The sequence below is a fragment of the Passer domesticus genome, chromosome 29 (genome assembly GCF_036417665.1).
Source record: "Passer domesticus isolate bPasDom1 chromosome 29, bPasDom1.hap1, whole genome shotgun sequence".
Classification (NCBI taxonomy): domain Eukaryota; kingdom Metazoa; phylum Chordata; class Aves; order Passeriformes; family Passeridae; genus Passer; species Passer domesticus.
The window spans coordinates 227,660-241,438 of record NC_087502.1 but is presented as its reverse complement, the minus strand read 5'-3'; the positions used below and the strand labels follow the sequence as shown (position 1 = coordinate 241,438).

The 13,779-nt window shown below is 48.0% G+C and overlaps 1 long non-coding RNA gene across 1 annotated transcript; it reads left to right on the top strand.

Moving 5' to 3' along the window:
• Positions 1 to 671: 671 nt before the first annotated feature.
• Positions 672 to 4,802, top strand: LOC135287480 (uncharacterized). The gene is made up of 2 exons (XR_010351161.1): positions 672 to 1,442; positions 2,763 to 4,802. It is a non-coding gene; the product is annotated as an uncharacterized LOC135287480 (long non-coding RNA).
• Positions 4,803 to 13,779: the final 8,977 nt, after the last annotated feature.

Below are 13,779 nucleotides of genomic sequence, written 5' to 3'. Positions count from 1 at the left end.
TGGATTTTAGGAAAAAGTTTTTTGTAGAAAAGTTGATAAATTATTGGATTGTTTTGCCCTGGGAAGTGGTAGAGTCACAATCCCTAGATATGTTTAAAAAAGGACTGGATGTGGCACTCGGGGCCATGGTTTTGTTAAGGTGCTGTTAGGACATGGGTTGGATTCACTGTTCTTGAAGGTCTCTTCCAACACTGCAATTCTGTGATTCTGTGATTCTCAGACTCAATGATCCCAATTGGTCCCTCCCATCTCAGCCCCTTCTGCAATTCTCACCCTCTGGCTCAGCCTTTGTGCCCCCCTGGAGGTGTTGGCAGAACTGTTTGGGGAGAGGGCAGGAGCGGGGCAGCCCCAGCATTCCCCTGTGTGTGACACCCCAGCAGTGACAGCCCCAGCATTCCCCTGTGTGTGACACCCCAGCAGTGACAGCCCCAGCGTTCCCCTGTGTGTGACACCCCAGCAGTGACAGCCCCAGTGTTCCCCTGTGTGTGACACCCCAGCAGTGACAGCCCCAGCGTTCCCCTGTGTGTGACACCCCAGCGCTGACAGCCCCAGCGTTCCCCTGTGTGTGACACCCCAGCAGTGACAGCCCCAGCGTTCCCTCCCTGCAGACGCTCCAAGGGAAGCGTCCAGAGCCGCGTCCAGTCCATGGAACTGAGCGGCCACTGCCCAGCCCGGCCTGGGCTGATGTGGATTCCTCTGCACACAGCTCGGGGAAGGTCCCCCTGGCCACCTGCACAGTGCCACAGACAAGTGTCAGACACAGTTACAGAGCTCTGCCCAGAGCTGACAGGGAAAGTTCATTACCAAAAAAAAAAAAAAATTTCCCAACAAAAAAACCCCAAAAATCATACTAAAAAAACCAAACAAAACCATATAAAAAGGGTTTTGAACCACCCTAAATAAATCACTAAATCACCCCAACAAAATAAAACAAAGAAAAGCAAAAAAACAAAAAACAAACTAATAACAAAACAATCCCCAAAACAAGAAAAATAGAACTCCCACCCAGAAGAGCTGTTCCATCAATCATTTTTCATACCTGCATGCACACAAGACCCAGAGCTGGAAAAAAATCAGGGTTCATTGAAACACATTTGCAGGAAAAGCAGTTTTAGGAGAGGCTTTTAGCAGAACTGTTCTCAGCTCAGCCAAAAAGGCCCCTTTGGCAGCTGCAGGGCCATTGGAAATACAGAGCCTCAGCCCACAGAGCACAAAAGGGCTCTGAGTTCCCCTCCCCTGGCACTAAACCCTGTTGCCAGGCTGCTTCACACACAGGATTCTTCTGGAGGATTGCACAAAACCGAGATCGGGCTCTGGCTTCTCCACGTTGTGTCTCATAAAGCTGCCTGGGAGAAGAAATTTCGTGTCAGCTCGGCTGGCACAATCCCTCCTGGCACAGGCACAGCGCCAGGAAGGGCTTTGGTGCTAAGGCTTTGCTGCAGGTAAGGAAAGCTCCTGGCTCAGGGTCACCTTTGCTGCTCAGCCAGAGCCCCCAGTGGCCCCAGCAGCAGCAACAGCAGCAGCAGCAGCAGCAGAGAATGGCAGCATTGCCAAGGGCTGGCACAGGAGGGGAGATTTCCCCCTGGAGAGAGAGGCTCCTATTGCTGTTTTTGCATTCAGGCAGCTGCATATTGTGAAATACCAAGCTATGTTTTGTCTCAGGTACATACAGGCAAGGTGTGTATTTGTGATTGTGATATGTGCGGAAACCGACCATGGGACAGTTATAAAGATGAATTTTAATAAATAACTGAGGGAGTAAAGCATGGAGGAAGGGCTTTGAACCCATCCTTTGTTTGCAATTAACCTTTATAAGTCTTCAGTGGATTTAGGAGCATTTGAATTAAAGCTTTAAGGATGTTGTTCTTTGACAGGAACTTTCTGCTTGTAGCTAAGCCTCAAAGAGTTTTGCAATAATAATCTTTTGAAGTATAATTTTAGAATATTGCTTGTAGTAAGGATCTTTGAAACTATAGCTTTAGAATACATAAAAAGGAAACCTGCTTATCTCAACGCCTTAACAAAACATTGAAAAGCAGCTTGAGATAGGAAGATGAATATCAACTCAAGGATTACTAGTTTCGACCAAGGGAAGCTGGACATCACTGGTATGAGATTTGTAATCCTTGCAATTAAAAGTTGAGCCCTCATCTGGAATCTGGACCTCACCAGCTGGGAGACTTCTTTCTTCTTTCTGAAGCCAGAACCCACCATCTGGGAATACTCCTTTCTGGGATACATCCTGAGAAAAACTAAATCACAATAGTGTATAGAATTGTGACATAAAAATTGGGACTAGAAACTGCTGAGAAAGCTTATGAGTACCCCTATAAATATCTGTAAGACCCAACTATTGTCGTGCAGTTGGAGGGAAAATTTCCCCCACAGTGCCCAGCGCTGTATTGTTCATACTTTACCATATTAATTAATAAATTGATTGCTACCTTAATATTGGCTTTGTCAAGCTTCTCATTTATAAGAGCTCTGCGTGTGGCTGTGGGGTTTTTTGAGGTTGTTTGGTGTCCTGTTGCAGTGGGTTTGAGTATGTTTGGTCTTTCCCTGTCTGGTTGGGAAGGCAATTTGAAGATGTTTAGTCTATGTTTGCCTTCTGTCTAGCCATGGCAGTTGGAGTGGTTTTTGCCCCTAGCCTGGAAAGTTCCCTCTCAGTTCAGGGTTTCTCTCTTTGCTATGGGTTTATGCCTTTCCCTTCTTAGCTTCTGACCTTCTCCCCCCTTGATTTCCCACTCTCTCTTACATAAAAGCCGCTGTTTTCTCTGCCTCCCGCTCTCTGCCACTGTCTGTCCTTCGAGCTCCTGGCTTCCGCGCTCTGCCGGATCCCGTGCCCCGCTGCCTCCCCCTCCGCAGCCGGCACCCCTCTCCGCCCGGGAAAGGAGGTCACCCCGCCGGGCATCGGCCGCCTGGCTCCTGCCCGCGCCGCCGGCACCGCTGAGCCTCCCGTGCGGCCGCGGCTCCTGGCGAGAGGGGATCGCTCACACGAGCACCGCTGCTGCCAGCGCCGTGAGGACAGAGACTGTCACCGCCGTGAGGAGAGAGAGTGTCACTGACACCGAGAGAGAGACTGTCCCCGCCGTGAGGAGAGAGACTGTCCCCGCCGTGAGGATAGAGACTGTCCCCGCCGCCAGGACAGAGACTGTCCCCGCCGTGAGGATAGAGACTGTCCCCGCCGCCAGGACAGAGACTGTCCCCGCCGCGCTGCCGCTGCCTGCGAGTGCTGCGCCATCTGACTCACGCCGGCGCTGCTGCCACCACGGGAAAGAACAGCTCCTGTGCCACGCTGCCGATTCCAAGCAGCGCCATCCTCGCGCGGGAGAGAAATAAAGCAGCTCGGAAAAGCCAGCACAGGGTCCTTGCTTATTTCCTTTATCACGATTCTTATACGTTGAGCCCCCATTTCGAGAGGCCGAACCGTGACCCTGCCGGCCGGTGGCAGAGGTCGGGCACGGCCACTCCTGGTGCCTGCCCCGATCGCCTCCAGCCATTGGGGCACACTGGTGCACGGGTCAGCTTGGCGCCCAGCCGTGGGAGCACAGACCCCTGGGAAGGACTGTCTCCAGGTTGCACGGACGCCCCGCCAAGTGAAGTTTGTGGTCCATCAAGCACCGCCGGTGAATTCGTACACTTTCTGGTTATTGCAGCTCCCAGCGGGCCGGAAAGTCAACCCCTTTCGTCCAGATGTGAGAGGAGCTTTCCCCTGGATCAAGGACTACCTCCGAGATTTTAGTTTCCAGGAATCTTCAGTTTCGTATTCCAGTGGCTGGGACAGACCCGACTGGGGTACCCTGAAGTTGGGTGGGGGTGACTCCTGGGGATTGGGGGAGGTGTAGTACGCAATGTTCAAACCATGCCCCCCCCCCCCCCCCCACCCCGGTGATTATTGGGTGTTTTTCCTTTAGTTTTTGTTTTACCTTGGAGGTGGGTGGAAAAGAACCTAGTTAATAGTCTTGGTCTGAGTATTCTAGTGGCTGGGATGGACTCGACTAGGGTACAATGGCGTACAGCGAGACTGTCTGCCAGGGAGAAGGAAGTTTATAACCAAGTTGTGGATTCATTGGTGGGGGAGGGTTTTTTTTATGTAAGGGAAAAGTGAAGAGATTTGTTAAGTGTATTTTCTTTCATTTTCCAACTACTACCCCTAAATGAAGTAAAAACACTAAGATTTTGGGATAAGATTGGAATTAAACTTGGAGAAGATGCAATGATAGATGGTGAATCAAAAAGTAATTTTCATCCTCTCTTTATAAAATTGAAAACTATCACATTAGTAATGGAAAAGAAAGTCTCAGAATGGATGTTATAAATGAGAAGCTTGACTAGGCCAATATTTAAGCAGCAATCAATTTATTAATTAATATGGTAAAGTATGAACAATACAGTGCTGGGTACAGTGGGGGAAATTTTCCCTCCAACTGCACGACAATAGTTGGGGCTTACATATATTTATAGGGGTACTCATAAGCTTTCTCAGCAATTTCTATTCACAATTTTTACTCATCAGCAATTTCTATCCCCAATTTTTACGTCACAATTCTACACACTATTGAGATTCAGTTTTTCTCAGGATGTATCCCAGAAAGGAGTATCCCCAAATGGTGGGGTCTAGCTTCCGAAAGAAGTCTCCCAGCTGGTGAGGTCCAGATTCCAGATGAGGGCTCAACTTTTAATTGCAAGGACTATAAATCTCATACCCATGATGTCCAGCTTCCCTTGGTCGAAACTAGTAATCCTTGAGCTGATATTCATCTTCCTATCTCAAGCTACTTTTCAATGTTTTGTTAAGGTGTTGAGATAAGCAGGTTTCCTTTTTATGTATTCTAAAACTAAAGTTTCAAAGATCCTTATTACAAGCAATATTCTAAAATTATACTTCAAAAGATTATTATTGCAAAACTCTTTGAGGCTTGGCTAAGAGCAGAAAGTTCCTGTCAAAGAACAACATCCTTAAAGCTTTAATTCAAATGCTCCTAAATCCACTGAAGACTTATAAAGGTTAATTGCAAACAAAGGATGGGTTCAAAGCCCTTCCTCCATGCTTTACTCCCTCAGTTATTTATTAAAATTCATCTTTATAACTGTCCCATGGTCGGTTTCCACACATATCACAATCACAAATACACACCTTGCCTGTATGTACCTGAGACAAAACATAGCTTGGTATTTCACAATATGCAGCTGCCTGAATGCAAAAACAGCAATAGGAGCCTCTCTCTCCAGGGGGAAATCTCCCCTCCTGTGCCAGCCCTTGGCAATGCTGCCATTCTCTGCTGCTGCTGCTGCTGCTGTTGCTGCTGCTGGGGCCACTGGGGGCTCTGGCTGAGCAGCAAAGGTGACCCTGAGCCAGGAGCTTTCCTTACCTGCAGCAAAGCCTTAGCACCAAAGCCCTTCCTGGCGCTGTGCCTGTGCCAGGAGGGATTGTGCCAGCCGAGCTGACACGAAATTTCTTCTCCCAGGCAGCTTTATGAGACACAACGTGGAGAAGCCAGAGCCCGATCTCGGTTTTGTGCAATCCTCCAGAAGAATCCTGTGTGTGAAGCAGCCTGGCAACAGGGTTTAGTGCCAGGGGAGGGGAACTCAGAGCCCTTTTGTGCTCTGTGGGCTGAGGCTCTGTATTTCCAATGGCCCTGCAGCTGCCAAAGGGGCCTTTTTGGCTGAGCTGAGAACAGTTCTGCTAAAAGCCTCTCCTAAACCCACTTTTTCTGGAAATGTGCCCAATGAATCCTCATTTTTTGCAGGCCCAGGTCTTGTGTGAGTGCAGGTGTGACAGCTGAAGGATGGAACAGCTCTTGTGTGGGGGTGTTCTCCTTTTCTTGTTTTGGTTTTTCTTTTGTTTAATTTGGTTTGGGTATTTTTGTTCTGCTTTGGTTTTTTTGTTTGTTTTTATTGATTTTTTTTTTTTTTTGCGGTTGGTTGGCTTTCTTTCTTTTTGTTTGGGTGGTGGTAAGGTTTTTTTTTTTTGGTTTCGGTATGGTTCTGTTTGGTTATTTGTTGGGGGTTTTTTGTTTGTTGTTTTTTTTTTTTTTTTTAAATGAACTTTCCCTGTCAGCTCTGGGCAGAGCTCTGTAACTGTGTCTGACACTTGTCTGTGGCACTGTGCAGGTGGCCAGGGGGACCTTCCCCGAGCTGTGTGCAGAGGAATCCACATCAGCCCAGGCCGGGCTGGGCAGTGGCCGCTCAGTTCCATGGACTGGACGCGGCTCTGGACGCTTCCCTTGGAGCGTCTGCAGGGAGGGAACGCTGGGGCTGTCACTGCTGGGGTGTCACAGACAGGGGAACGCTGGGGCTGTCACCACTGGGGTGTCACACACAGGGGAACGCTGGGGCTGTCAGCGCTGGGGTGTCACACACAGGGGAACGCTGGGGCTGTCACCGCTGGGGTGTCACACACAGGGGAACGCTGGGGCTGTCACTGCTGGGGTGTCACACACAGAGGAACGCTGGGGCTGTCACCACTGGGGTGTCACACAGGGAAATGCTGGGGCTGCCCTGCTCCTGCCCTGTCCCCAACAGCTCTGCCAGTGTCTCAAGGGGACACAAAGTCTGAGTCAAAGGGTGAGAATTGCAGAAGGGGCTGAGCTGGCAGGGGCCCATTGGGATCATCGAGTCACAGAATCACAGAATGACAGAATCACAGAATTACTGGTTTGCAAGAGATCTTCAAGATCATCAAATCTATCCCAGCTCTAACAGCACCTCAACTAAACCATGGCACCAAGTGCCACATCCAGTCTTTTTTTTAAACATATCCAGGAATGGTGACTCTACCACCTCCCAGGGCAAACCAATCCAATTCCTTATCACACTCTCGGTATAAAACTTTTTCCTAACATCCAACCTCTATTTCCCTTGGTTCAGCTTAAGACTGTGTCCTCTGGTTCTGTCAGTTGTTGCCTGGAGAAAGAGACCAACCCCACCTGACTACAACCACCTTTCAGGAAGTTGTAGAGAGTGATAAGGTCACCTCTGAGTCTTCTCTTCCCCATGAGAATGGGTGTTACATTGGGCACCTTCAGTCATCTGGAACCTCCCCAGTGAGGCAGGACTGCTGGTAAATGATGGAGAGCGGCTTGGCAAGCTCATCTGCCAGCTCCCTCATCACCCTGGGGTGGATCCCATGTGGTCCTGTGGATTTATGAATATCCAGGCATCTCAGAAGTTCTTTGACTGCCTCCTCTTTGGTAACAGGTGCCCATTCTGTTCCCTGATACCATTGACCAACCCAAGAGGGCAGTTTTCCTGAAGGCAAGTAATCTTCCCACTAAAAAGTGAGCAAAAAAGGCATTAAGCACCTCTGTCTTCTCATTTGCAATTACCAAGTTCCCTCCTGCATCTAATAAAGAACAAAGACTGATCTTACCTTTCCTTTTATCATCAATATATTTGTAAAAGCATTTTTTATTATCCTTTACTGAAGTCGCTATTCTATGCTCAAACTGAGCTTTGGCCTCCCTAATTTTCCTTCTACATGCTTTCATAGCCCCCTTAAATAATTTCTGAGAGACCTGACCCTCCTTCCAAGGATGATACATCCTCCTTTTATTCTTAAGTTCCTTCAAAACCTCCTTGCCCATCCAGGATGGGCATTTACCTCATTGACTCATCTTTCAGCGCACAGGGACAGTTTGTTCCTGTACCCTCCAGATCTCTCTATTGAAGCACATCCACTTTTCCTGAACTCCTTTGTTTTTAAGGACTGCTTCCCAATAAACTCTCTGAAAATAGGCCAAAATCTGCCCTCCAAAAGTCTAGTATAAAAGTCTTATTGATGTTCCTCCTGATTTCACCAAATATTGAGATTTCCATAATTTCACAATCACTCTGCCCCATGTGGCCTCCAACCACCAGATCTCCCACCAGCCCATCTCTATTTACACACAACAGATCTAACACAGTACCTCCCCCGGTGGGCTCACTCGCCAGCTGCAACAAAAATTGTCCTCTACGCACACTAAAAATTTCCTGGACTGCATTTTTTCAGCTGTATTGAGTTCCCAACAAATGTCTGGTAGGTTAAAGTCACCTACAAGAACAAGGGCTGATGATCCTGAAATAGTATCTAGCTGCTTATAGAATGAGTTGTCCACCTTATCTTCCTGGTTAGGTGTATGATAACAGACACCCAGTAGGATGTCAGCCTTGTTGGCCTTCCCCTAATTCTCACCCATAGGCATTCAACTCCATCATCATTACTTTCAATACCTATGGTGTCCAAAGCCTCCCTAATATAAAGGGCCACCCCTCCACCTCTTCTCCCTTTCCTCTCTCTGCTGACGAGCTTGTAGCCATCCAGTGCAGCATTCCAGCCATGTGAGTCATCCCACCATATTTCTGTGATGGCAATTACATCACAGCTCTGCTGCTGCACCATGGCCTCCAGCTCTTCTTGTTTGTTACCCATGCTGCATGCACTGGTATCCATGCACCTCAGCTGGGCTGCATCTGATTTCACCCCTAGCTCAGGCTTACCACCCTTGGGCCTGCTTCCAGACAGCCCAGCTGCATCCCCTTCCCTCTTCAATCCTAGTTTAAAGGCCTCTCAACAAGTTCTACCACTTCACTAGCTAAAAATCTTCTGCCCTTAACAGAGATATGAAGCCCATCTGGTTCCAACAGGCCAGGTACAGTAAAAGTTGCCCTGTGATCAAAGAATCCAAAATTCTGCCAATGAGACCGACCCTTGAGCCACTTATTGATAATGTGAGCTCTCCTATTGCTTTCACCATTTTTCTCAGCCACCAAAGGGACTGAGGAAAAGACAACCTGTATCCCTGTCCTATCACCCACTTGTCCCAGTGCCCTAAAGTCCCTTTTAATTGCCCTGACACTCCTCTTTTCAATCTCATCACTGCCAGCCTGGGGTATCAGCAGTGGGTCATAATCAGAGGGCTGAATCAGCCCAGGCAGTCTCTCAGTAATATCCTGTACCCGGGCCCCAGAGAGGCAGCAGACCTCTGTGTGGGGGTGGGTCTGGTTGACATATGGGGCCTGTGTTCCCATCAGGAGGGAGTCACCCACTACGACTACTCTTCTTCTCTTTTTGATGTTAGAAGTGGTGATCCGTCTTGCAGATGAATCATAACTGGGAGGCCTGACTCTCTAGATCCAGGAGCTCATACCTGTTCTTGATGGCATTTGACTAAGGGATGGGGGTCAGGAGGAGTTTTATTAATACTTCCTCGAGCAGGAACCCATTTCCAGTCCCATTCATCTACCAAGCATTCTTGTATTATGTGACCTTGGGAGGCAGAGGAGTCCTCTGACCCTTGGTGGGCCTCCCTTAAGGATGCAAGGGCTGAGCTCCACCAGTCTATTTCCCTTTCACCTTCCATTATACTCTCTAGTCTTTCAGCTTCCTCTCTAAGCTCAGCTACCAGTGAAAGGAGATCCTTCAGCTGTTCAGACCTCAGGCAAGTTCCCTGTGGAACACCCCCTGAAATCACTGATAAGCTCAAACACTCCACACAAGAATGAGTCTGTATGGACACGTCCTTTTTGGAGGGTTCCATGTGGTTACACAGATTTGCACTAACTGGGGTTTTTGATTGTGTGAAGACCATTACTAACAGAAACCGTGAAACCGAACAACAGAAACACCAAAAGCAACATAAAGCAAACCTTTCGAACAGGGGACACTTGGAAACCTGCAACCCTGCCTGCGTGAACTGCTGTACAAACTGCCGCACCACGCCCTCAAAGCTGTGCCATGCCCCTGTTTTCTCACTCCAGGTCACTGCTCTGCCAGAGGCCTCTTTTAAAGCCCCCGCCTCACGCAGCAGCTGAGAGAAACTATGTCATGTGCCTGCGTGGACTAACAAGCACAACACAACCCACCTGCTGAGCGATATTATGGGGGTGCATCCCCATCCTGCCCCTAGGGAGGGAGGTTTAGGAGCTTAGAAATGCTCCTTGGATCTCAGCATTCCAGGTAAGTGAAGGCAAACCTATTCTCTCTTCACACGGCAAAGAGAAAAATGGTTCCCTGGATCCCCGTAACATGGACCGCAGAAAGACGTTAACCCCAGATGAATGGCCTTGTGTCCCCACCTCCACAAGAACCACCAGGACCCCAGTGCAGAGAAGTGCAGGGTGACCAAGGACAGATGGGATGCTGCTGGAGCCAAGAGTCTTGTACTGTCCTGTGTTTGATCTCTTCCCCACCCCAGTCCTGATCTTCCCCACACCTGTGCACTCCTTTCCTTCCCCACCCTCTCCTCCATCTTCTCCCTCTTTCCTTCTCGCTCTCCTGTTTCCTGTCACTTTCTATCTGTCTACTGCACATTTATTGTTAAATAAATTCCCTGTTGATGACTTTTGTGGATGATTGCCTGGATTGCTTATCGTTCTCAAAGAACTGTTGTGGTGGCTGCTCCAAGTGTGGGGACACGAGGCTTGACTCTATTTTTCTCAGAAGGGTGATTTATTATGTTATATATTATACTAAAATACTACATTAAAACTATACTAAAAGAACAGAGAGAGAAGAATGATCAGAAGGTTACAGAGAACAAGAATAGAATAGAATGCATAACAATCCTGTGACTGCTCACAGCCTTGGCACAGGTGGCTGTGACTGGTCATCAATTGAAAATAATCCACATGGACCAATGGAAGATGCACCTGTTGCATTCCACAGCAGCAGACAGTTATTGTTTACATTTCTTTCCTGAGGCCTTCAGCTCTCAGGAGGGGAAAAATCCTAGGAAAGGATTTTCCATAAAATACCATAGCTACAAAGAACCCGAAATACAGAGACACAGCTTGACCCACAGGGTGAAGACCCTCAGTTCTTTATTTATGCAAATTGATAAGCATAAATCATAATAAGTATAACTTTAGTTAAATTCCACACCATGCACCACACATCTTCCTCAGATGTGCTTGCAATCTTCTGTAATAGCAATAAATAGGGAAGGCAATGAGGGCACTTTGACCACTGATAAATAAAAGGTAATTTGGGATTATGACACTCTCTTTGAAAGGGTTTCCAATCTTGGTGACATCTTGTTAATGACACCTATTATCCCACTGAGGGTAAAGACACAGCTTTTCTTTTAACAATACTCTATGCCTTATACCCAATTATTGTGCTGATTAAATCCCAATGGAACTGTCCTCTATCTGTTAGAACATACAAGTGTGAGTCCCAAATGGGAGCAAATGGCCAGCTGCGGATTTGATGCCTGACTGGACAGGAACAGCAAGGATTTATATTTCTGAAAATAATACTATTAACAGCTAAGACATTTGCCTTGACATTTAAGAAAATGTCAATATTGTGTTGAAACCCCAGCGGCTGTACTTGCATATATTGGAAATTGATGTATCTGTATGAGAACTCTGTGTGATTCTGTTTACAGAAAACACCACCTGAGAGACGTCTGATCACTCCAATAGCTATATCTGTAGTTTTAGCAAAATGATGGGATGCAGCTTCAGCAATTCAGCTCCCTCACAACTCACCAATTGCTACAATCCAGCTGCACACTGTGTCAAGTTTCATGGCCTGTCACGCTGGAGTGAATCTGGCACTGGCAAGAAACTGTTGCAATATGATGATCTGAGTCCATGCTGAAATGGACAACAGCACAACAGACAAAGAACCTGCATTACCACCCATTGTCAGGCAGAGAAGATACTCCATGTCCTGGAAAGAGGGAAGAAAGATAGAGAACATTGCTGGTGGGAAACTATTTTTGGATGGCCATGCAGAGCAACTGGAATTTTGAATTTAATGTTGCATCCAATTGTAGTTTTGTTAGCATTGGCTTTATTGTGTTCACTGTTTATAATCATCCTGTATACCCTGTCAGAAGATAAACCAAATTATATCCATCCAACATGTAAACCACCTACAATGAACTCAGTACATGAAATGTTATACAACTGCACTATTTCTAACCCATAAATCAGAAAACCTCTTAATTAATTGTACCCTTACCTCTAATCTGCAATATGCCACATATTTATGACAAAGACACAAGAGATAACTGTATTACCATTCAAGGAGATGGTAATGTTTATTAAATGTAGGCACAGGGTAAAGGGACTCAAAGCTGGGCACAGGATATGAGGTGTCACCTCACCAGTGCCCAGCACAGAGGGACAATCAGAGCCTTGGTCCTGCTGGCCACACTATTGCTGACACAGAATTCCAGGATGCCCCTGGCATTTTCTGGAGCACAATTCCACCCTCCTCCACCCTCCCAATGAAACAAAGAATGGAGATTTTCCTTGGCCCTCCTTTGTCATTAATATTTTCTAAAAAAACACATTTTCTATAATAGTCCATACTAGCCACCAGATTAAGTTTAAATGGAGCTTTTAGCTTCCTGATGATCTTTCTACAGGAGCTCAGGGCTGAGGGCTGGGACCCATGGTGGGCTGGGTGGGAAAAGCCCTTTGGCACTTTGGCACAGTGCTTCCTTGGCAATATTTAGAGGCAGAACACAAGGTGGGACAAGAGAGAGCTGCAGAACATTGAGAGAGCAACAAGAGTAGGCAAAGTTGAGGGGCTGTGGGAAGGCAGGGACAGGCAATCGGAAGACCACGTGCTGTACAGGAAGATAGGACCTCCTCTCTCTCCTGGTTTGTTGCGTAAGCAGACGGAAGTGATGTAACCCCAGGTTATATAAGGCTGTGAAACCTGGAAATAAACACCATTTTACCGTCCACCAAATTGGTGTCTGTGAGTGACTGGCCCGAGCAGCCTGAAGTGGCTGCCGTGCCGTTCCCGAACCAGGTTGCCCAGCCTCAGTGGAGGCAACAAGTGGTGCTGAAACCCAGGAATACGGGGGACGGGATTTTGCCTGGACGGGTGAACGGCGGCTGGAGCGGCGGGACCAGCCCGGCGGGGAGGACGCTCCCAGACCAGCGAGAAGAATGGAAGCCCTCGCAAAGGTCGTATTACAATTGCATAAGCAATGGGGCATCGATTGTAGGCCTAAGGAATTTACTACTGCTGTTACTAGACTTTTGCAAATAGGTGTCATCGACCGTCCGGTGGACATACTCCACTCGGACACATGGGATAAGTGTACTAAAGCTTTGGCAGAGGACACTATGTCCTCTGGTAGTGGGAAATGTCTCAAGACATGGGGTAAAGTTGTGTGGGCTCTGCAAACTGCTCTACAAGAGCAGGAAACTTGGAAGGCTGCCCAAGACTGCCTACTTACCATTCCTAAACTCGGGGTTGGCGCAACAGCGCAGACCTCAGAAGGCGATCTTCTGACGGGGGCCAGCATCTCGCTAGAGCGAGACGATCACCTGTGGTTGCCTTGCCCGTCCAGCCCTCCTCCCGAGTCACTGGTGATGGGACAGCAAAAATCTTTGTGGGATGGTTTACTTGATGAGGTCAGAAATGTTGCTGTTGACTTGGAACTGGGAGAAGTCTGGGACAGACCCCTACCGTACGCCCCTAAAAATGGGGCCGAGCAACGGGCTGAAGGGTGGGGCACAGACACTGCGGCTAGGCTGAAAGGGGAACCGTCGAGTGTGGTGAGCATGGGCGAGTGGAACAAAGAGGAAGCTCGAGAAGAGGGGGGTAAAGGAAGTGGTTTTGGAAGGGTAGAGACTGCGAATAAAGGCGATAAGCCCAATCAGGACACGTGCCACAAAACATGCCTTTATACAGTTAGGCCCTCCGAGCTTAGGGGGCAGAGTGACCATAGGGGGAGGGATCAACCCACCCATCGCAAGAAAGAGCGGGGAAGGGGCTCCACAAAAAGGCACTGGAGCCCGGAACTATCTAGTCAGTCGACTTCCACC